At 47.9% G+C, this 21,455-nt stretch overlaps 25 non-coding genes across 25 annotated transcripts; 13 read left to right on the top strand and 12 right to left on the bottom strand.

Annotated features, from left to right (window-relative positions):
* Nucleotides 1-152: 152 nt before the first annotated feature.
* On the top strand, nucleotides 153-271 carry trnal-caa (transfer RNA leucine (anticodon CAA)). Its single transcript has 2 exons — nucleotides 153-190; nucleotides 226-271. It is a non-coding gene; the product is annotated as a tRNA-Leu (tRNA).
* Nucleotides 272-1,207: 936 nt separating this feature from the next.
* Nucleotides 1,208-1,289, bottom strand: trnal-aag (transfer RNA leucine (anticodon AAG)). The gene has a single exon. It is a non-coding gene; the product is annotated as a tRNA-Leu (tRNA).
* A 625-nt stretch (nucleotides 1,290-1,914) lies between these two features.
* On the top strand, nucleotides 1,915-2,033 carry trnal-caa (transfer RNA leucine (anticodon CAA)). The gene is made up of 2 exons: nucleotides 1,915-1,952; nucleotides 1,988-2,033. It is a non-coding gene; the product is annotated as a tRNA-Leu (tRNA).
* A 936-nt stretch (nucleotides 2,034-2,969) lies between these two features.
* trnal-aag (transfer RNA leucine (anticodon AAG)) lies at nucleotides 2,970-3,051 on the bottom strand. Its single transcript has one exon. It is a non-coding gene; the product is annotated as a tRNA-Leu (tRNA).
* A 625-nt stretch (nucleotides 3,052-3,676) lies between these two features.
* On the top strand, nucleotides 3,677-3,795 carry trnal-caa (transfer RNA leucine (anticodon CAA)). The gene is made up of 2 exons: nucleotides 3,677-3,714; nucleotides 3,750-3,795. It is a non-coding gene; the product is annotated as a tRNA-Leu (tRNA).
* A 936-nt stretch (nucleotides 3,796-4,731) lies between these two features.
* On the bottom strand, nucleotides 4,732-4,813 carry trnal-aag (transfer RNA leucine (anticodon AAG)). Its single transcript has one exon. It is a non-coding gene; the product is annotated as a tRNA-Leu (tRNA).
* A 625-nt stretch (nucleotides 4,814-5,438) lies between these two features.
* On the top strand, nucleotides 5,439-5,557 carry trnal-caa (transfer RNA leucine (anticodon CAA)). The gene is made up of 2 exons: nucleotides 5,439-5,476; nucleotides 5,512-5,557. It is a non-coding gene; the product is annotated as a tRNA-Leu (tRNA).
* A 936-nt stretch (nucleotides 5,558-6,493) lies between these two features.
* On the bottom strand, nucleotides 6,494-6,575 carry trnal-aag (transfer RNA leucine (anticodon AAG)). Its single transcript has one exon. It is a non-coding gene; the product is annotated as a tRNA-Leu (tRNA).
* A 625-nt stretch (nucleotides 6,576-7,200) lies between these two features.
* Nucleotides 7,201-7,319, top strand: trnal-caa (transfer RNA leucine (anticodon CAA)). The gene is made up of 2 exons: nucleotides 7,201-7,238; nucleotides 7,274-7,319. It is a non-coding gene; the product is annotated as a tRNA-Leu (tRNA).
* A 936-nt stretch (nucleotides 7,320-8,255) lies between these two features.
* On the bottom strand, nucleotides 8,256-8,337 carry trnal-aag (transfer RNA leucine (anticodon AAG)). Its single transcript has one exon. It is a non-coding gene; the product is annotated as a tRNA-Leu (tRNA).
* A 625-nt stretch (nucleotides 8,338-8,962) lies between these two features.
* Nucleotides 8,963-9,081, top strand: trnal-caa (transfer RNA leucine (anticodon CAA)). The gene is made up of 2 exons: nucleotides 8,963-9,000; nucleotides 9,036-9,081. It is a non-coding gene; the product is annotated as a tRNA-Leu (tRNA).
* A 936-nt stretch (nucleotides 9,082-10,017) lies between these two features.
* On the bottom strand, nucleotides 10,018-10,099 carry trnal-aag (transfer RNA leucine (anticodon AAG)). Its single transcript has one exon. It is a non-coding gene; the product is annotated as a tRNA-Leu (tRNA).
* A 625-nt stretch (nucleotides 10,100-10,724) lies between these two features.
* trnal-caa (transfer RNA leucine (anticodon CAA)) lies at nucleotides 10,725-10,843 on the top strand. The gene is made up of 2 exons: nucleotides 10,725-10,762; nucleotides 10,798-10,843. It is a non-coding gene; the product is annotated as a tRNA-Leu (tRNA).
* A 936-nt stretch (nucleotides 10,844-11,779) lies between these two features.
* On the bottom strand, nucleotides 11,780-11,861 carry trnal-aag (transfer RNA leucine (anticodon AAG)). The gene has a single exon. It is a non-coding gene; the product is annotated as a tRNA-Leu (tRNA).
* A 625-nt stretch (nucleotides 11,862-12,486) lies between these two features.
* On the top strand, nucleotides 12,487-12,605 carry trnal-caa (transfer RNA leucine (anticodon CAA)). The gene is made up of 2 exons: nucleotides 12,487-12,524; nucleotides 12,560-12,605. It is a non-coding gene; the product is annotated as a tRNA-Leu (tRNA).
* A 936-nt stretch (nucleotides 12,606-13,541) lies between these two features.
* Nucleotides 13,542-13,623, bottom strand: trnal-aag (transfer RNA leucine (anticodon AAG)). Its single transcript has one exon. It is a non-coding gene; the product is annotated as a tRNA-Leu (tRNA).
* A 625-nt stretch (nucleotides 13,624-14,248) lies between these two features.
* trnal-caa (transfer RNA leucine (anticodon CAA)) lies at nucleotides 14,249-14,367 on the top strand. Its single transcript has 2 exons — nucleotides 14,249-14,286; nucleotides 14,322-14,367. It is a non-coding gene; the product is annotated as a tRNA-Leu (tRNA).
* A 936-nt stretch (nucleotides 14,368-15,303) lies between these two features.
* Nucleotides 15,304-15,385, bottom strand: trnal-aag (transfer RNA leucine (anticodon AAG)). Its single transcript has one exon. It is a non-coding gene; the product is annotated as a tRNA-Leu (tRNA).
* A 625-nt stretch (nucleotides 15,386-16,010) lies between these two features.
* trnal-caa (transfer RNA leucine (anticodon CAA)) lies at nucleotides 16,011-16,129 on the top strand. The gene is made up of 2 exons: nucleotides 16,011-16,048; nucleotides 16,084-16,129. It is a non-coding gene; the product is annotated as a tRNA-Leu (tRNA).
* Nucleotides 16,130-17,065: 936 nt separating this feature from the next.
* Nucleotides 17,066-17,147, bottom strand: trnal-aag (transfer RNA leucine (anticodon AAG)). The gene has a single exon. It is a non-coding gene; the product is annotated as a tRNA-Leu (tRNA).
* Nucleotides 17,148-17,772: 625 nt separating this feature from the next.
* Nucleotides 17,773-17,891, top strand: trnal-caa (transfer RNA leucine (anticodon CAA)). Its single transcript has 2 exons — nucleotides 17,773-17,810; nucleotides 17,846-17,891. It is a non-coding gene; the product is annotated as a tRNA-Leu (tRNA).
* Nucleotides 17,892-18,827: 936 nt separating this feature from the next.
* Nucleotides 18,828-18,909, bottom strand: trnal-aag (transfer RNA leucine (anticodon AAG)). Its single transcript has one exon. It is a non-coding gene; the product is annotated as a tRNA-Leu (tRNA).
* Nucleotides 18,910-19,534: 625 nt separating this feature from the next.
* trnal-caa (transfer RNA leucine (anticodon CAA)) lies at nucleotides 19,535-19,653 on the top strand. The gene is made up of 2 exons: nucleotides 19,535-19,572; nucleotides 19,608-19,653. It is a non-coding gene; the product is annotated as a tRNA-Leu (tRNA).
* A 936-nt stretch (nucleotides 19,654-20,589) lies between these two features.
* Nucleotides 20,590-20,671, bottom strand: trnal-aag (transfer RNA leucine (anticodon AAG)). Its single transcript has one exon. It is a non-coding gene; the product is annotated as a tRNA-Leu (tRNA).
* A 625-nt stretch (nucleotides 20,672-21,296) lies between these two features.
* trnal-caa (transfer RNA leucine (anticodon CAA)) lies at nucleotides 21,297-21,415 on the top strand. Its single transcript has 2 exons — nucleotides 21,297-21,334; nucleotides 21,370-21,415. It is a non-coding gene; the product is annotated as a tRNA-Leu (tRNA).
* Nucleotides 21,416-21,455: the final 40 nt, after the last annotated feature.

Here is a 21,455-nt window from a genome sequence, read left to right on the forward strand (position 1 = left end):
AGGGATGATGAACTTAATGACTGGCGCTGCCTGTTAAGTCCTGTCGTAAGAATGTGTGCGTTGTGTGTTTGCACAGGAGGAAGAATTGTGATGCTGCTCAGTAAGTGTGCAGAATTTGCAGCACATTTTTCTGCAGCTGCTGCAAGACCATTGTCAGGATGGCCGAGTGGTCTAAGGCGCCAGACTCAAGGACTGTTAATCCTTACCTTACCAAAGGTTGGTGTATTCTGGTCCCTTTCTAGGGGCGTGGGTTCGAATCCCACTTCTGACATTAACTTTTTATCCAGACAAATGCCAGCCAGCGTCAAAAAGCCTGCTCAACTGGCTTTAAATTTGCAAGTGGTCACCTCAATCTCCTCAACGCTATTGGCGTTTGCCAATAAACGAAAGGCACCGCACCGCCCACAGACCAACTTGTTTTGCTCTCTAAACTTATCACATTCTAACCCTGTTCTCGGGGATAGGGTTTAAAATCAGACTTCTCCTTTCAACCCATTCCCACACTAAAAAGCAGCAGACTCAAAGCATGACATTTTTATCCTCCCGCGTTGCTGAATTCCACGTTGCTTTCTCGTACTGTGGCTTTCAATCCCACTGCAGACAGTGGTGTTTCTCAGAAAAAGGGCACCACTGTCAAAGAATGAGATTTCTTCCACACAAAGGCTGCTCAAATCTGCTCCGTTCCTCAGGCAGGGAATTACTTGCAATGTTACTTCCGACATTAACACATTTTGCCAGTATAAAAGGCACCAGAGCCAAACAAGTCAGGTATTAGCATGTAAAAGTTGCCAGAGTCGATGCCTTGGTGGACCGAGGCCTTTCAATGCTCAGACTGATGCTTACGGCCAAGGGCACAATAGTGTCAGGAAGGCCGAGTGGAGTGAGGCGCCAGACTCAAAGACTGTTAATCCTTAACTGACCAAAGGTCGGCGAATTCCGGTCCCTTTCTAGGGGCGTGGGTTGCAATCCCACCTCTGACGTGACATTTTTCCCCACACAAATGCAGCCAGCGTCAAAAGGCCTGTTGAACTGGCCTTCAATTTACAAGTGGCAACATCAAACTCTTCAACGGTTTGCCAACAAACTGAAGGCACCGTTCTCAGCTCAACCTCTTTTCCACACCAAAATAGTCATATCACAACACAGCGGGAGCCGACTGCTTCATGGCTCGCGGTGAAGGGGCGCAAATATTACACGCCACAAATTCTGGCAGCGGTGGGATTCGAACCCACGCCTCCGAAGAGACTGGAGCCTTAATCCAGCGCCTTAGACCGCTCGGCCACGCTACCACTGGCAGCAGTTTCCGTTCTGGAACTAGTGACCGGTGAGTGAAATGTGACTTTGCTTTGGGCAAGATAATAATCAAGGCCATTGAAGTGGCAGACGGTAAACTCTCGAGAAATGATTTTGCAGCATACAGGTCCACAGGGCAACACCAGTAATTAGGTGCACGTTGGAACGAAGCAGTTACAACCTTCATTCAATATTTATTCCGACATCAACATCACTGACAAAACCAGATTATCTGGTCATGATCACATTGCCGTTTGTGGGATCTTGCTGTGTGCAAACTGGCTGCGGCGTTCCCCACATTGCAACAGTGCCTTCACTTTTACAATACTTCATTGGCTGTGAAGCGCCTTGGGACGTCGTTCGGTCATGAAAGGCGCTTTCGAAATACAATACAGAAAATGTTACCCGATAGCTGACAAAATGCGAGCTGTTGCGAGAAATACCTGTGTTTGAATGTTGGTTGCATTGCAGGGATGATGAACTTAATGACTGGCGCTGCCTGTTAAGTCCTGTCGTAAGAATGTGTGCGTTGTGTGTTTGCACAGGAGGAAGAATTGTGATGCTGCTCAGTAAGTGTGCAGAATTTGCAGCACATTTTTCTGCAGCTGCTGCAAGACCATTGTCAGGATGGCCGAGTGGTCTAAGGCGCCAGACTCAAGGACTGTTAATCCTTACCTTACCAAAGGTTGGTGTATTCTGGTCCCTTTCTAGGGGCGTGGGTTCGAATCCCACTTCTGACATTAACTTTTTATCCAGACAAATGCCAGCCAGCGTCAAAAAGCCTGCTCAACTGGCTTTAAATTTGCAAGTGGTCACCTCAATCTCCTCAACGCTATTGGCGTTTGCCAATAAACGAAAGGCACCGCACCGCCCACAGACCAACTTGTTTTGCTCTCTAAACTTATCACATTCTAACCCTGTTCTCGGGGATAGGGTTTAAAATCAGACTTCTCCTTTCAACCCATTCCCACACTAAAAAGCAGCAGACTCAAAGCATGACATTTTTATCCTCCCGCGTTGCTGAATTCCACGTTGCTTTCTCGTACTGTGGCTTTCAATCCCACTGCAGACAGTGGTGTTTCTCAGAAAAAGGGCACCACTGTCAAAGAATGAGATTTCTTCCACACAAAGGCTGCTCAAATCTGCTCCGTTCCTCAGGCAGGGAATTACTTGCAATGTTACTTCCGACATTAACACATTTTGCCAGTATAAAAGGCACCAGAGCCAAACAAGTCAGGTATTAGCATGTAAAAGTTGCCAGAGTCGATGCCTTGGTGGACCGAGGCCTTTCAATGCTCAGACTGATGCTTACGGCCAAGGGCACAATAGTGTCAGGAAGGCCGAGTGGAGTGAGGCGCCAGACTCAAAGACTGTTAATCCTTAACTGACCAAAGGTCGGCGAATTCCGGTCCCTTTCTAGGGGCGTGGGTTGCAATCCCACCTCTGACGTGACATTTTTCCCCACACAAATGCAGCCAGCGTCAAAAGGCCTGTTGAACTGGCCTTCAATTTACAAGTGGCAACATCAAACTCTTCAACGGTTTGCCAACAAACTGAAGGCACCGTTCTCAGCTCAACCTCTTTTCCACACCAAAATAGTCATATCACAACACAGCGGGAGCCGACTGCTTCATGGCTCGCGGTGAAGGGGCGCAAATATTACACGCCACAAATTCTGGCAGCGGTGGGATTCGAACCCACGCCTCCGAAGAGACTGGAGCCTTAATCCAGCGCCTTAGACCGCTCGGCCACGCTACCACTGGCAGCAGTTTCCGTTCTGGAACTAGTGACCGGTGAGTGAAATGTGACTTTGCTTTGGGCAAGATAATAATCAAGGCCATTGAAGTGGCAGACGGTAAACTCTCGAGAAATGATTTTGCAGCATACAGGTCCACAGGGCAACACCAGTAATTAGGTGCACGTTGGAACGAAGCAGTTACAACCTTCATTCAATATTTATTCCGACATCAACATCACTGACAAAACCAGATTATCTGGTCATGATCACATTGCCGTTTGTGGGATCTTGCTGTGTGCAAACTGGCTGCGGCGTTCCCCACATTGCAACAGTGCCTTCACTTTTACAATACTTCATTGGCTGTGAAGCGCCTTGGGACGTCGTTCGGTCATGAAAGGCGCTTTCGAAATACAATACAGAAAATGTTACCCGATAGCTGACAAAATGCGAGCTGTTGCGAGAAATACCTGTGTTTGAATGTTGGTTGCATTGCAGGGATGATGAACTTAATGACTGGCGCTGCCTGTTAAGTCCTGTCGTAAGAATGTGTGCGTTGTGTGTTTGCACAGGAGGAAGAATTGTGATGCTGCTCAGTAAGTGTGCAGAATTTGCAGCACATTTTTCTGCAGCTGCTGCAAGACCATTGTCAGGATGGCCGAGTGGTCTAAGGCGCCAGACTCAAGGACTGTTAATCCTTACCTTACCAAAGGTTGGTGTATTCTGGTCCCTTTCTAGGGGCGTGGGTTCGAATCCCACTTCTGACATTAACTTTTTATCCAGACAAATGCCAGCCAGCGTCAAAAAGCCTGCTCAACTGGCTTTAAATTTGCAAGTGGTCACCTCAAGCTCCTCAACGCTATTGGCGTTTGCCAATAAGCGAAAGGCACCGCACCGCCCACAGACCAACTTGTTTTGCTCTCTAAACTTATCACATTCTAACCCTGTTCTCGGGGATAGGGTTTAAAATCAGACTTCTCCTTTCAACCCATTCCCACACTAAAAAGCAGCAGACTCAAAGCATGACATTTTTATCCTCCCGCGTTGCTGAATTCCACGTTGCTTTCTCGTACTGTGGCTTTCAATCCCACTGCAGACAGTGGTGTTTCTCAGAAAAAGGGCACCACTGTCAAAGAATGAGATTTCTTCCACACAAAGGCTGCTCAAATCTGCTCCGTTCCTCAGGCAGGGAATTACTTGCAATGTTACTTCCGACATTAACACATTTTGCCAGTATAAAAGGCACCAGAGCCAAACAAGTCAGGTATTAGCATGTAAAAGTTGCCAGAGTCGATGCCTTGGTGGACCGAGGCCTTTCAATGCTCAGACTGATGCTTACGGCCAAGGGCACAATAGTGTCAGGAAGGCCGAGTGGAGTGAGGCGCCAGACTCAAAGACTGTTAATCCTTAACTGACCAAAGGTCGGCGAATTCCGGTCCCTTTCTAGGGGCGTGGGTTGCAATCCCACCTCTGACGTGACATTTTTCCCCACACAAATGCAGCCAGCGTCAAAAGGCCTGTTGAACTGGCCTTCAATTTACAAGTGGCAACATCAAACTCTTCAACGGTTTGCCAACAAACTGAAGGCACCGTTCTCAGCTCAACCTCTTTTCCACACCAAAATAGTCATATCACAACACAGCGGGAGCCGACTGCTTCATGGCTCGCGGTGAAGGGGCGCAAATATTACACGCCACAAATTCTGGCAGCGGTGGGATTCGAACCCACGCCTCCGAAGAGACTGGAGCCTTAATCCAGCGCCTTAGACCGCTCGGCCACGCTACCACTGGCAGCAGTTTCCGTTCTGGAACTAGTGACCGGTGAGTGAAATGTGACTTTGCTTTGGGCAAGATAATAATCAAGGCCATTGAAGTGGCAGACGGTAAACTCTCGAGAAATGATTTTGCAGCATACAGGTCCACAGGGCAACACCAGTAATTAGGTGCACGTTGGAACGAAGCAGTTACAACCTTCATTCAATATTTATTCCGACATCAACATCACTGACAAAACCAGATTATCTGGTCATGATCACATTGCCGTTTGTGGGATCTTGCTGTGTGCAAACTGGCTGCGGCGTTCCCCACATTGCAACAGTGCCTTCACTTTTACAATACTTCATTGGCTGTGAAGCGCCTTGGGACGTCGTTCGGTCATGAAAGGCGCTTTCGAAATACAATACAGAAAATGTTACCCGATAGCTGACAAAATGCGAGCTGTTGCGAGAAATACCTGTGTTTGAATGTTGGTTGCATTGCAGGGATGATGAACTTAATGACTGGCGCTGCCTGTTAAGTCCTGTCGTAAGAATGTGTGCGTTGTGTGTTTGCACAGGAGGAAGAATTGTGATGCTGCTCAGTAAGTGTGCAGAATTTGCAGCACATTTTTCTGCAGCTGCTGCAAGACCATTGTCAGGATGGCCGAGTGGTCTAAGGCGCCAGACTCAAGGACTGTTAATCCTTACCTTACCAAAGGTTGGTGTATTCTGGTCCCTTTCTAGGGGCGTGGGTTCGAATCCCACTTCTGACATTAACTTTTTATCCAGACAAATGCCAGCCAGCGTCAAAAAGCCTGCTCAACTGGCTTTAAATTTGCAAGTGGTCACCTCAATCTCCTCAACGCTATTGGCGTTTGCCAATAAACGAAAGGCACCGCACCGCCCACAGACCAACTTGTTTTGCTCTCTAAACTTATCACATTCTAACCCTGTTCTCGGGGATAGGGTTTAAAATCAGACTTCTCCTTTCAACCCATTCCCACACTAAAAAGCAGCAGACTCAAAGCATGACATTTTTATCCTCCCGCGTTGCTGAATTCCACGTTGCTTTCTCGTACTGTGGCTTTCAATCCCACTGCAGACAGTGGTGTTTCTCAGAAAAAGGGCACCACTGTCAAAGAATGAGATTTCTTCCACACAAAGGCTGCTCAAATCTGCTCCGTTCCTCAGGCAGGGAATTACTTGCAATGTTACTTCCGACATTAACACATTTTGCCAGTATAAAAGGCACCAGAGCCAAACAAGTCAGGTATTAGCATGTAAAAGTTGCCAGAGTCGATGCCTTGGTGGACCGAGGCCTTTCAATGCTCAGACTGATGCTTACGGCCAAGGGCACAATAGTGTCAGGAAGGCCGAGTGGAGTGAGGCGCCAGACTCAAAGACTGTTAATCCTTAACTGACCAAAGGTCGGCGAATTCCGGTCCCTTTCTAGGGGCGTGGGTTGCAATCCCACCTCTGACGTGACATTTTTCCCCACACAAATGCAGCCAGCGTCAAAAGGCCTGTTGAACTGGCCTTCAATTTACAAGTGGCAACATCAAACTCTTCAACGGTTTGCCAACAAACTGAAGGCACCGTTCTCAGCTCAACCTCTTTTCCACACCAAAATAGTCATATCACAACACAGCGGGAGCCGACTGCTTCATGGCTCGCGGTGAAGGGGCGCAAATATTACACGCCACAAATTCTGGCAGCGGTGGGATTCGAACCCACGCCTCCGAAGAGACTGGAGCCTTAATCCAGCGCCTTAGACCGCTCGGCCACGCTACCACTGGCAGCAGTTTCCGTTCTGGAACTAGTGACCGGTGAGTGAAATGTGACTTTGCTTTGGGCAAGATAATAATCAAGGCCATTGAAGTGGCAGACGGTAAACTCTCGAGAAATGATTTTGCAGCATACAGGTCCACAGGGCAACACCAGTAATTAGGTGCACGTTGGAACGAAGCAGTTACAACCTTCATTCAATATTTATTCCGACATCAACATCACTGACAAAACCAGATTATCTGGTCATGATCACATTGCCGTTTGTGGGATCTTGCTGTGTGCAAACTGGCTGCGGCGTTCCCCACATTGCAACAGTGCCTTCACTTTTACAATACTTCATTGGCTGTGAAGCGCCTTGGGACGTCGTTCGGTCATGAAAGGCGCTTTCGAAATACAATACAGAAAATGTTACCCGATAGCTGACAAAATGCGAGCTGTTGCGAGAAATACCTGTGTTTGAATGTTGGTTGCATTGCAGGGATGATGAACTTAATGACTGGCGCTGCCTGTTAAGTCCTGTCGTAAGAATGTGTGCGTTGTGTGTTTGCACAGGAGGAAGAATTGTGATGCTGCTCAGTAAGTGTGCAGAATTTGCAGCACATTTTTCTGCAGCTGCTGCAAGACCATTGTCAGGATGGCCGAGTGGTCTAAGGCGCCAGACTCAAGGACTGTTAATCCTTACCTTACCAAAGGTTGGTGTATTCTGGTCCCTTTCTAGGGGCGTGGGTTCGAATCCCACTTCTGACATTAACTTTTTATCCAGACAAATGCCAGCCAGCGTCAAAAAGCCTGCTCAACTGGCTTTAAATTTGCAAGTGGTCACCTCAAGCTCCTCAACGCTATTGGCGTTTGCCAATAAGCGAAAGGCACCGCACCGCCCACAGACCAACTTGTTTTGCTCTCTAAACTTATCACATTCTAACCCTGTTCTCGGGGATAGGGTTTAAAATCAGACTTCTCCTTTCAACCCATTCCCACACTAAAAAGCAGCAGACTCAAAGCATGACATTTTTATCCTCCCGCGTTGCTGAATTCCACGTTGCTTTCTCGTACTGTGGCTTTCAATCCCACTGCAGACAGTGGTGTTTCTCAGAAAAAGGGCACCACTGTCAAAGAATGAGATTTCTTCCACACAAAGGCTGCTCAAATCTGCTCCGTTCCTCAGGCAGGGAATTACTTGCAATGTTACTTCCGACATTAACACATTTTGCCAGTATAAAAGGCACCAGAGCCAAACAAGTCAGGTATTAGCATGTGAAAGTTGCCAGAGTCGATGCCTTGGTGGACCGAGGCCTTTCAATGCTCAGACTGATGCTTACGGCCAAGGGCACAATAGTGTCAGGAAGGCCGAGTGGAGTGAGGCGCCAGACTCAAAGACTGTTAATCCTTAACTGACCAAAGGTCGGCGAATTCCGGTCCCTTTCTAGGGGCGTGGGTTGCAATCCCACCTCTGACGTGACATTTTTCCCCACACAAATGCAGCCAGCGTCAAAAGGCCTGTTGAACTGGCCTTCAATTTACAAGTGGCAACATCAAACTCTTCAACGGTTTGCCAACAAACTGAAGGCACCGTTCTCAGCTCAACCTCTTTTCCACACCAAAATAGTCATATCACAACACAGCGGGAGCCGACTGCTTCATGGCTCGCGGTGAAGGGGCGCAAATATTACACGCCACAAATTCTGGCAGCGGTGGGATTCGAACCCACGCCTCCGAAGAGACTGGAGCCTTAATCCAGCGCCTTAGACCGCTCGGCCACGCTACCACTGGCAGCAGTTTCCGTTCTGGAACTAGTGACCGGTGAGTGAAATGTGACTTTGCTTTGGGCAAGATAATAATCAAGGCCATTGAAGTGGCAGACGGTAAACTCTCGAGAAATGATTTTGCAGCATACAGGTCCACAGGGCAACACCAGTAATTAGGTGCACGTTGGAACGAAGCAGTTACAACCTTCATTCAATATTTATTCCGACATCAACATCACTGACAAAACCAGATTATCTGGTCATGATCACATTGCCGTTTGTGGGATCTTGCTGTGTGCAAACTGGCTGCGGCGTTCCCCACATTGCAACAGTGCCTTCACTTTTACAATACTTCATTGGCTGTGAAGCGCCTTGGGACGTCGTTCGGTCATGAAAGGCGCTTTCGAAATACAATACAGAAAATGTTACCCGATAGCTGACAAAATGCGAGCTGTTGCGAGAAATACCTGTGTTTGAATGTTGGTTGCATTGCAGGGATGATGAACTTAATGACTGGCGCTGCCTGTTAAGTCCTGTCGTAAGAATGTGTGCGTTGTGTGTTTGCACAGGAGGAAGAATTGTGATGCTGCTCAGTAAGTGTGCAGAATTTGCAGCACATTTTTCTGCAGCTGCTGCAAGACCATTGTCAGGATGGCCGAGTGGTCTAAGGCGCCAGACTCAAGGACTGTTAATCCTTACCTTACCAAAGGTTGGTGTATTCTGGTCCTTTTCTAGGGGCGTGGGTTCGAATCCCACTTCTGACATTAACTTTTTATCCAGACAAATGCCAGCCAGCGTCAAAAAGCCTGCTCAACTGGCTTTAAATTTGCAAGTGGTCACCTCAATCTCCTCAACGCTATTGGCGTTTGCCAATAAGCGAAAGGCACCGCACCGCCCACAGACCAACTTGTTTTGCTCTCTAAACTTATCACATTCTAACCCTGTTCTCGGGGATAGGGTTTAAAATCAGACTTCTCCTTTCAACCCATTCCCACACTAAAAAGCAGCAGACTCAAAGCATGACATTTTTATCCTCCCGCGTTGCTGAATTCCACGTTGCTTTCTCGTACTGTGGCTTTCAATCCCACTGCAGACAGTGGTGTTTCTCAGAAAAAGGGCACCACTGTCAAAGAATGAGATTTCTTCCACACAAAGGCTGCTCAAATCTGCTCCGTTCCTCAGGCAGGGAATTACTTGCAATGTTACTTCCGACATTAACACATTTTGCCAGTATAAAAGGCACCAGAGCCAAACAAGTCAGGTATTAGCATGTAAAAGTTGCCAGAGTCGATGCCTTGGTGGACCGAGGCCTTTCAATGCTCAGACTGATGCTTACGGCCAAGGGCACAATAGTGTCAGGAAGGCCGAGTGGAGTGAGGCGCCAGACTCAAAGACTGTTAATCCTTAACTGACCAAAGGTCGGCGAATTCCGGTCCCTTTCTAGGGGCGTGGGTTGCAATCCCACCTCTGACGTGACATTTTTCCCCACACAAATGCAGCCAGCGTCAAAAGGCCTGTTGAACTGGCCTTCAATTTACAAGTGGCAACATCAAACTCTTCAACGGTTTGCCAACAAACTGAAGGCACCGTTCTCAGCTCAACCTCTTTTCCACACCAAAATAGTCATATCACAACACAGCGGGAGCCGACTGCTTCATGGCTCGCGGTGAAGGGGCGCAAATATTACACGCCACAAATTCTGGCAGCGGTGGGATTCGAACCCACGCCTCCGAAGAGACTGGAGCCTTAATCCAGCGCCTTAGACCGCTCGGCCACGCTACCACTGGCAGCAGTTTCCGTTCTGGAACTAGTGACCGGTGAGTGAAATGTGACTTTGCTTTGGGCAAGATAATAATCAAGGCCATTGAAGTGGCAGACGGTAAACTCTCGAGAAATGATTTTGCAGCATACAGGTCCACAGGGCAACACCAGTAATTAGGTGCACGTTGGAACGAAGCAGTTACAACCTTCATTCAATATTTATTCCGACATCAACATCACTGACAAAACCAGATTATCTGGTCATGATCACATTGCCGTTTGTGGGATCTTGCTGTGTGCAAACTGGCTGCGGCGTTCCCCACATTGCAACAGTGCCTTCACTTTTACAATACTTCATTGGCTGTGAAGCGCCTTGGGACGTCGTTCGGTCATGAAAGGCGCTTTCGAAATACAATACAGAAAATGTTACCCGATAGCTGACAAAATGCGAGCTGTTGCGAGAAATACCTGTGTTTGAATGTTGGTTGCATTGCAGGGATGATGAACTTAATGACTGGCGCTGCCTGTTAAGTCCTGTCGTAAGAATGTGTGCGTTGTGTGTTTGCACAGGAGGAAGAATTGTGATGCTGCTCAGTAAGTGTGCAGAATTTGCAGCACATTTTTCTGCAGCTGCTGCAAGACCATTGTCAGGATGGCCGAGTGGTCTAAGGCGCCAGACTCAAGGACTGTTAATCCTTACCTTACCAAAGGTTGGTGTATTCTGGTCCCTTTCTAGGGGCGTGGGTTCGAATCCCACTTCTGACATTAACTTTTTATCCAGACAAATGCCAGCCAGCGTCAAAAAGCCTGCTCAACTGGCTTTAAATTTGCAAGTGGTCACCTCAATCTCCTCAACGCTATTGGCGTTTGCCAATAAGCGAAAGGCACCGCACCGCCCACAGACCAACTTGTTTTGCTCTCTAAACTTATCACATTCTAACCCTGTTCTCGGGGATAGGGTTTAAAATCAGACTTCTCCTTTCAACCCATTCCCACACTAAAAAGCAGCAGACTCAAAGCATGACATTTTTATCCTCCCGCGTTGCTGAATTCCACGTTGCTTTCTCGTACTGTGGCTTTCAATCCCACTGCAGACAGTGGTGTTTCTCAGAAAAAGGGCACCACTGTCAAAGAATGAGATTTCTTCCACACAAAGGCTGCTCAAATCTGCTCCGTTCCTCAGGCAGGGAATTACTTGCAATGTTACTTCCGACATTAACACATTTTGCCAGTATAAAAGGCACCAGAGCCAAACAAGTCAGGTATTAGCATGTAAAAGTTGCCAGAGTCGATGCCTTGGTGGACCGAGGCCTTTCAATGCTCAGACTGATGCTTACGGCCAAGGGCACAATAGTGTCAGGAAGGCCGAGTGGAGTGAGGCGCCAGACTCAAAGACTGTTAATCCTTAACTGACCAAAGGTCGGCGAATTCCGGTCCCTTTCTAGGGGCGTGGGTTGCAATCCCACCTCTGACGTGACATTTTTCCCCACACAAATGCAGCCAGCGTCAAAAGGCCTGTTGAACTGGCCTTCAATTTACAAGTGGCAACATCAAACTCTTCAACGGTTTGCCAAAAAACTGAAGGCACCGTTCTCAGCTCAACCTCTTTTCCACACCAAAATAGTCATATCACAACACAGCGGGAGCCGACTGCTTCATGGCTCGCGGTGAAGGGGCGCAAATATTACACGCCACAAATTCTGGCAGCGGTGGGATTCGAACCCACGCCTCCGAAGAGACTGGAGCCTTAATCCAGCGCCTTAGACCGCTCGGCCACGCTACCACTGGCAGCAGTTTCCGTTCTGGAACTAGTGACCGGTGAGTGAAATGTGACTTTGCTTTGGGCAAGATAATAATCAAGGCCATTGAAGTGGCAGACGGTAAACTCTCGAGAAATGATTTTGCAGCATACAGGTCGACAGGGCAACACCAGTAATTAGGTGCACGTTGGAACGAAGCAGTTACAACCTTCATTCAATATTTATTCCGACATCAACATCACTGACAAAACCAGATTATCTGGTCATGATCACATTGCCGTTTGTGGGATCTTGCTGTGTGCAAACTGGCTGCGGCGTTCCCCACATTGCAACAGTGCCTTCACTTTTACAATACTTCATTGGCTGTGAAGCGCCTTGGGACGTCGTTCGGTCATGAAAGGCGCTTTCGAAATACAATACAGAAAATGTTACCCGATAGCTGACAAAATGCGAGCTGTTGCGAGAAATACCTGTGTTTGAATGTTGGTTGCATTGCAGGGATGATGAACTTAATGACTGGCGCTGCCTGTTAAGTCCTGTCGTAAGAATGTGTGCGTTGTGTGTTTGCACAGGAGGAAGAATTGTGATGCTGCTCAGTAAGTGTGCAGAATTTGCAGCACATTTTTCTGCAGCTGCTGCAAGACCATTGTCAGGATGGCCGAGTGGTCTAAGGCGCCAGACTCAAGGACTGTTAATCCTTACCTTACCAAAGGTTGGTGTATTCTGGTCCCTTTCTAGGGGCGTGGGTTCGAATCCCACTTCTGACATTAACTTTTTATCCAGACAAATGCCAGCCAGCGTCAAAAAGCCTGCTCAACTGGCTTTAAATTTGCAAGTGGTCACCTCAAGCTCCTCAACGCTATTGGCGTTTGCCAATAAGCGAAAGGCACCGCACCGCCCACAGACCAACTTGTTTTGCTCTCTAAACTTATCACATTCTAACCCTGTTCTCGGGGATAGGGTTTAAAATCAGACTTCTCCTTTCAACCCATTCCCACACTAAAAAGCAGCAGACTCAAAGCATGACATTTTTATCCTCCCGCGTTGCTGAATTCCACGTTGCTTTCTCGTACTGTGGCTTTCAATCCCACTGCAGACAGTGGTGTTTCTCAGAAAAAGGGCACCACTGTCAAAGAATGAGATTTCTTCCACACAAAGGCTGCTCAAATCTGCTCCGTTCCTCAGGCAGGGAATTACTTGCAATGTTACTTCCGACATTAACACATTTTGCCAGTATAAAAGGCACCAGAGCCAAACAAGTCAGGTATTAGCATGTGAAAGTTGCCAGAGTCGATGCCTTGGTGGACCGAGGCCTTTCAATGCTCAGACTGATGCTTACGGCCAAGGGCACAATAGTGTCAGGAAGGCCGAGTGGAGTGAGGCGCCAGACTCAAAGACTGTTAATCCTTAACTGACCAAAGGTCGGCGAATTCCGGTCCCTTTCTAGGGGCGTGGGTTGCAATCCCACCTCTGACGTGACATTTTTCCCCACACAAATGCAGCCAGCGTCAAAAGGCCTGTTGAACTGGCCTTCAATTTACAAGTGGCAACATCAAACTCTTCAACGGTTTGCCAACAAACTGAAGGCACCGTTCTCAGCTCAACCTCTTTTCCACACCAAAATAGTCATATCACAACACAGCGGGAGCCGACTGCTTCATGGCTCGCGGTGAAGGGGCGCAAATATTACACGCCACAAATTCTGGCAGCGGTGGGATTCGAACCCACGCCTCCGAAGAGACTGGAGCCTTAATCCAGCGCCTTAGACCGCTCGGCCACGCTACCACTGGCAGCAGTTTCCGTTCTGGAACTAGTGACCGGTGAGTGAAATGTGACTTTGCTTTGGGCAAGATAATAATCAAGGCCATTGAAGTGGCAGACGGTAAACTCTCGAGAAATGATTTTGCAGCATACAGGTCCACAGGGCAACACCAGTAATTAGGTGCACGTTGGAACGAAGCAGTTACAACCTTCATTCAATATTTATTCCGACATCAACATCACTGACAAAACCAGATTATCTGGTCATGATCACATTGCCGTTTGTGGGATCTTGCTGTGTGCAAACTGGCTGCGGCGTTCCCCACATTGCAACAGTGCCTTCACTTTTACAATACTTCATTGGCTGTGAAGCGCCTTGGGACGTCGTTCGGTCATGAAAGGCGCTTTCGAAATACAATACAGAAAATGTTACCCGATAGCTGACAAAATGCGAGCTGTTGCGAGAAATACCTGTGTTTGAATGTTGGTTGCATTGCAGGGATGATGAACTTAATGACTGGCGCTGCCTGTTAAGTCCTGTCGTAAGAATGTGTGCGTTGTGTGTTTGCACAGGAGGAAGAATTGTGATGCTGCTCAGTAAGTGTGCAGAATTTGCAGCACATTTTTCTGCAGCTGCTGCAAGACCATTGTCAGGATGGCCGAGTGGTCTAAGGCGCCAGACTCAAGGACTGTTAATCCTTACCTTACCAAAGGTTGGTGTATTCTGGTCCCTTTCTAGGGGCGTGGGTTCGAATCCCACTTCTGACATTAACTTTTTATCCAGACAAATGCCAGCCAGCGTCAAAAAGCCTGCTCAACTGGCTTTAAATTTGCAAGTGGTCACCTCAATCTCCTCAACGCTATTGGCGTTTGCCAATAAACGAAAGGCACCGCACCGCCCACAGACCAACTTGTTTTGCTCTCTAAACTTATCACATTCTAACCCTGTTCTCGGGGATAGGGTTTAAAATCAGACTTCTCCTTTCAACCCATTCCCACACTAAAAAGCAGCAGACTCAAAGCATGACATTTTTATCCTCCCGCGTTGCTGAATTCCACGTTGCTTTCTCGTACTGTGGCTTTCAATCCCACTGCAGACAGTGGTGTTTCTCAGAAAAAGGGCACCACTGTCAAAGAATGAGATTTCTTCCACACAAAGGCTGCTCAAATCTGCTCCGTTCCTCAGGCAGGGAATTACTTGCAATGTTACTTCCGACATTAACACATTTTGCCAGTATAAAAGGCACCAGAGCCAAACAAGTCAGGTATTAGCATGTAAAAGTTGCCAGAGTCGATGCCTTGGTGGACCGAGGCCTTTCAATGCTCAGACTGATGCTTACGGCCAAGGGCACAATAGTGTCAGGAAGGCCGAGTGGAGTGAGGCGCCAGACTCAAAGACTGTTAATCCTTAACTGACCAAAGGTCGGCGAATTCCGGTCCCTTTCTAGGGGCGTGGGTTGCAATCCCACCTCTGACGTGACATTTTTCCCCACACAAATGCAGCCAGCGTCAAAAGGCCTGTTGAACTGGCCTTCAATTTACAAGTGGCAACATCAAACTCTTCAACGGTTTGCCAACAAACTGAAGGCACCGTTCTCAGCTCAACCTCTTTTCCACACCAAAATAGTCATATCACAACACAGCGGGAGCCGACTGCTTCATGGCTCGCGGTGAAGGGGCGCAAATATTACACGCCACAAATTCTGGCAGCGGTGGGATTCGAACCCACGCCTCCGAAGAGACTGGAGCCTTAATCCAGCGCCTTAGACCGCTCGGCCACGCTACCACTGGCAGCAGTTTCCGTTCTGGAACTAGTGACCGGTGAGTGAAATGTGACTTTGCTTTGGGCAAGATAATAATCAAGGCCATTGAAGTGGCAGACGGTAAACTCTCGAGAAATGATTTTGCAGCATACAGGTCCACAGGGCAACACCAGTAATTAGGTGCACGTTGGAACGAAGCAGTTACAACCTTCATTCAATATTTATTCCGACATCAACATCACTGACAAAACCAGATTATCTGGTCATGATCACATTGCCGTTTGTGGGATCTTGCTGTGTGCAAACTGGCTGCGGCGTTCCCCACATTGCAACAGTGCCTTCACTTTTACAATACTTCATTGGCTGTGAAGCGCCTTGGGACGTCGTTCGGTCATGAAAGGCGCTTTCGAAATACAATACAGAAAATGTTACCCGATAGCTGACAAAATGCGAGCTGTTGCGAGAAATACCTGTGTTTGAATGTTGGTTGCATTGCAGGGATGATGAACTTAATGACTGGCGCTGCCTGTTAAGTCCTGTCGTAAGAATGTGTGCGTTGTGTGTTTGCACAGGAGGAAGAATTGTGATGCTGCTCAGTAAGTGTGCAGAATTTGCAGCACATTTTCCTGCAGCTGCTGCATGACCATTGTCAGGATGGCCGAGTGGTCTAAGGCGCCAGACTCAAGGACTGTTAATCCTTACCTTACCAAAGGTTGGTGTATTCTGGTCCCTTTCTAGGGGCGTGGGTTCGAATCCCACTTCTGACATTAACTTTTTATCCAGACAAATGCCAGCCAGCGTCAAAAAGCCTGCTCAACTGGCTTTAAATTTGCAAGTGGTCACCTCAATCTCCTCAACGCTATTGGCGTTTGCCAATAAACGAAAGGCACCGCACCGCCCACAGACCAACTTGTTTTGCTCTCTAAACTTATCACATTCTAACCCTGTTCTCGGGGATAGGGTTTAAAATCAGACTTCTCCTTTCAACCCATTCCCACACTAAAAAGCAGCAGACTCAAAGCATGACATTTTTATCCTCCCGCGTTGCTGAATTCCACGTTGCTTTCTCGTACTGTGGCTTTCAATCCCACTGCAGACAGTGGTGTTTCTCAGAAAAAGGGCACCACTGTCAAAGAATGAGATTTCTTCCACACAAAGGCTGCTCAAATCTGCTCCGTTCCTCAGGCAGGGAATTACTTGCAATGTTACTTCCGACATTAACACATTTTGCCAGTATAAAAGGCACCAGAGCCAAACAAGTCAGGTATTAGCATGTAAAAGTTGCCAGAGTCGATGCCTTGGTGGACCGAGGCCTTTCAATGCTCAGACTGATGCTTACGGCCAAGGGCACAATAGTGTCAGGAAGGCCGAGTGGAGTGAGGCGCCAGACTCAAAGACTGTTAATCCTTAACTGACCAAAGGTCGGCGAATTCCGGTCCCTTTCTAGGGGCGTGGGTTGCAATCCCACCTCTGACGTGACATTTTTCCCCACACAAATGCAGCCAGCGTCAAAAGGCCTGTTGAACTGGCCTTCAATTTACAAGTGGCAACATCAAACTCTTCAACGGTTTGCCAACAAACTGAAGGCACCGTTCTCAGCTCAACCTCTTTTCCACACCAAAATAGTCATATCACAACACAGCGGGAGCCGACTGCTTCATGGCTCGCGGTGAAGGGGCGCAAATATTACACGCCACAAATTCTGGCAGCGGTGGGATTCGAACCCACGCCTCCGAAGAGACTGGAGCCTTAATCCAGCGCCTTAGACCGCTCGGCCACGCTACCACTGGCAGCAGTTTCCGTTCTGGAACTAGTGACCGGTGAGTGAAATGTGACTTTGCTTTGGGCAAGATAATAATCAAGGCCATTGAAGTGGCAGACGGTAAACTCTCGAGAAATGATTTTGCAGCATACAGGTCCACAGGGCAACACCAGTAATTAGGTGCACGTTGGAACGAAGCAGTTACAACCTTCATTCAATATTTATTCCGACATCAACATCACTGACAAAACCAGATTATCTGGTCATGATCACATTGCCGTTTGTGGGATCTTGCTGTGTGCAAACTGGCTGCGGCGTTCCCCACATTGCAACAGTGCCTTCACTTTTACAATACTTCATTGGCTGTGAAGCGCCTTGGGACGTCGTTCGGTCATGAAAGGCGCTTTCGAAATACAATACAGAAAATGTTACCCGATAGCTGACAAAATGCGAGCTGTTGCGAGAAATACCTGTGTTTGAATGTTGGTTGCATTGCAGGGATGATGAACTTAATGACTGGCGCTGCCTGTTAAGTCCTGTCGTAAGAATGTGTGCGTTGTGTGTTTGCACAGGAGGAAGAATTGTGATGCTGCTCAGTAAGTGTGCAGAATTTGCAGCACATTTTTCTGCAGCTGCTGCAAGACCATTGTCAGGATGGCCGAGTGGTCTAAGGCGCCAGACTCAAGGACTGTTAATCCTTACCTTACCAAAGGTTGGTGTATTCTGGTCCCTTTCTAGGGGCGTGGGTTCGAATCCCACTTCTGACATTAACTTTTTATCCAGACAAATGCCAGCCAGCGTCAAAAAGCCTGCTCAACTGGCTTTAAATTTGCAAGTGGTCACCTCAATCTCCTCAACGCTATTGGCGTTTGCCAATAAACGAAAGGCACCGCACCGCCCACAGACCAACTTGTTTTGCTCTCTAAACTTATCACATTCTAACCCTGTTCTCGGGGATAGGGTTTAAAATCAGACTTCTCCTTTCAACCCATTCCCACACTAAAAAGCAGCAGACTCAAAGCATGACATTTTTATCCTCCCGCGTTGCTGAATTCCACGTTGCTTTCTCGTACTGTGGCTTTCAATCCCACTGCAGACAGTGGTGTTTCTCAGAAAAAGGGCACCACTGTCAAAGAATGAGATTTCTTCCACACAAAGGCTGCTCAAATCTGCTCCGTTCCTCAGGCAGGGAATTACTTGCAATGTTACTTCCGACATTAACACATTTTGCCAGTATAAAAGGCACCAGAGCCAAACAAGTCAGGTATTAGCATGTAAAAGTTGCCAGAGTCGATGTCTTGGTGGACCGAGGCCTTTCAATGCTCAGACTGATGCTTACGGCCAAGGGCACAATAGTGTCAGGAAGGCCGAGTGGAGTGAGGCGCCAGACTCAAAGACTGTTAATCCTTAACTGACCAAAGGTCGGCGAATTCCGGTCCCTTTCTAGGGGCGTGGGTTGCAATCCCACCTCTGACGTGACATTTTTCCCCACACAAATGCAGCCAGCGTCAAAAGGCCTGTTGAACTGGCCTTCAATTTACAAGTGGCAACATCAAACTCTTCAACGGTTTGCCAACAAACTGAAGGCACCGTTCTCAGCTCAACCTCTTTTCCACACCAAAATAGTCATATCACAACACAGCGGGAGCCGACTGCTTCATGGCTCGCGGTGAAGGGGCGCAAATATTACACGCCACAAATTCTGGCAGCGGTGGGATTCGAACCCACGCCTCCGAAGAGACTGGAGCCTTAATCCAGCGCCTTAGACCGCTCGGCCACGCTACCACTGGCAGCAGTTTCCGTTCTGGAACTAGTGACCGGTGAGTGAAATGTGACTTTGCTTTGGGCAAGATAATAATCAAGGCCATTGAAGTGGCAGACGGTAAACTCTCGAGAAATGATTTTGCAGCATACAGGTCCACAGGGCAACACCAGTAATTAGGTGCATGTTGGAACGAAGCAGTTACAACCTTCATTCAATATTTATTCCGACATCAACATCACTGACAAAACCAGATTATCTGGTCATGATCACATTGCCGTTTGTGGGATCTTGCTGTGTGCAAACTGGCTGCGGCGTTCCCCACATTGCAACAGTGCCTTCACTTTTACAATACTTCATTGGCTGTGAAGCGCCTTGGGACGTCGTTCGGTCATGAAAGGCGCTTTCGAAATACAATACAGAAAATGTTACCCGATAGCTGACAAAATGCGAGCTGTTGCGAGAAATACCTGTGTTTGAATGTTGGTTGCATTGCAGGGATGATGAACTTAATGACTGGCGCTGCCTGTTAAGTCCTGTCGTAAGAATGTGTGCGTTGTGTGTTTGCACAGGAGGAAGAATTGTGATGCTGCTCAGTAAGTGTGCAGAATTTGCAGCACATTTTTCTGCAGCTGCTGCAAGACCATTGTCAGGATGGCCGAGTGGTCTAAGGCGCCAGACTCAAGGACTGTTAATCCTTACCTTACCAAAGGTTGGTGTATTCTGGTCCCTTTCTAGGGGCGTGGGTTCGAATCCCACTTCTGACATTAACTTTTTATCCAGACAAATGCCAGCCAGCGTCAAAAAGCCTGCTCAACTGGCTTTAAATTTGCAAGTGGTCACCTCAATCTCCTCAACGCTATTGGCGTTTGCCAATAAACGAAAGGCACCGCACCGCCCACAGACCAACTTGTTTTGCTCTCTAAACTTATCACATTCTAACCCTGTTCTCGGGGATAGGGTTTAAAATCAGACTTCTCCTTTCAACCCATTCCCACACTAAAAAGCAGCAGACTCAAAGCATGACATTTTTATCCTCCCGCGTTGCTGAATTCCACGTTGCTTTCTCGTACTGTGGCTTTCAATCCCACTGCAGACAGTGGTGTTTCTCAGAAAAAGGGCACCACTGTCAAAGAATGAGATTTCTTCCACACAAAGGCTGCTCAAATCTGCTCCGTTCCTCAGGCAGGGAATTACTTGCAATGTTACTTCCGACATTAACACATTTTGCCAGTATAAAAGGCACCAGAGCCAAACAAGTCAGGTATTAGCATGTAAAAGTTGCAAGAGTCGATGCCTTGGTGGACCGAGGCCTTTCAATGCTCAGACTGATGCTTACGGCCAAGGGCACAATAGTGTCAGGAAGGCCGAGTGGAGTGAGGCGCCAGACTCAAAGACTGTTAATCCTTAACTGACCAAAGGTCGGCGAATTCCGGTCCCTTTCTAGGGGCGTGGGTTGCAATCCCACCTCTGACGTGACATTTTTCCCCACACAAATGCAGCCAGCGTCAAAAGGCCTGTTGAACTGGCCTTCAATTTACAAGTGGCAACATCAAACTCTTCAACGGTTTGCCAACAAACTGAAGGCACCGTTCTCAGCTCAACCTCTTTTCCACACCAAAATAGTCATATCACAACACAGCGGGAGCCGACTGCTTCATGGCTCGCGGTGAAGGGGCGCAAATATTACACGCCACAAATTCTGGCAGCGGTGGGATTCGAACCCACGCCTCCGAAGAGACTGGAGCCTTAATCCAGCGCCTTAGACCGCTCGGCCACGCTACCACTGGCAGCAGTTCCCGTTCTGGAACTAGTGACCGGTGAGTGAAATGTGACTTTGCTTTGGGCAAGATAATAATCAAGGCCATTGAAGTGGCAGACGGTAAACTCTCGAGAAATGATTTTGCAGCATACAGGTCCACAGGGCAACACCAGTAATTAGGTGCACGTTGGAACGAAGCAGTTACAACCTTCATTCAATATTTATTCCGACATCAACATCACTGACAAAACCAGATTATCTGGTCATGATCACATTGCCGTTTGTGGGATCTTGCTGTGTGCAAACTGGCTGCGGCGTTCCCCACATTGCAACAGTGCCTTCACTTTTACAATACTTCATTGGCTGTGAAGCGCCTTGGGACGTCGTTCGGTCATGAAAGGCGCTTTCGAAATACAATACAGAAAATGTTACCCGATAGCTGACAAAATGCGAGCTGTTGCGAGAAATACCTGTGTTTGAATGTTGGTTGCATTGCAGGGATGATGAACTTAATGACTGGCGCTGCCTGTTAAGTCCTGTCGTAAGAATGTGTGCGTTGTGTGTTTGCACAGGAGGAAGAATTGTGATGCTGCTCAGTAAGTGTGCAGAATTTGCAGCACATTTTTCTGCAGCTGCTGCAAGACCATTGTCAGGATGGCCGAGTGGTCTAAGGCGCCAGACTCAAGGACTGTTAATCCTTACCTTACCAAAGGTTGGTGTATTCTGGTCCCTTTCTAGGGGCGTGGGTTCGAATCCCACTTCTGACATTAACTTTTTATCCAGACAAATGCCAGCCAGCGTCAAAAA

Source organism: Pristiophorus japonicus, chromosome 8 (assembly GCF_044704955.1).
Source record: "Pristiophorus japonicus isolate sPriJap1 chromosome 8, sPriJap1.hap1, whole genome shotgun sequence".
In the NCBI taxonomy this organism is placed as follows: Eukaryota; Metazoa; Chordata; class Chondrichthyes; family Pristiophoridae; genus Pristiophorus; species Pristiophorus japonicus.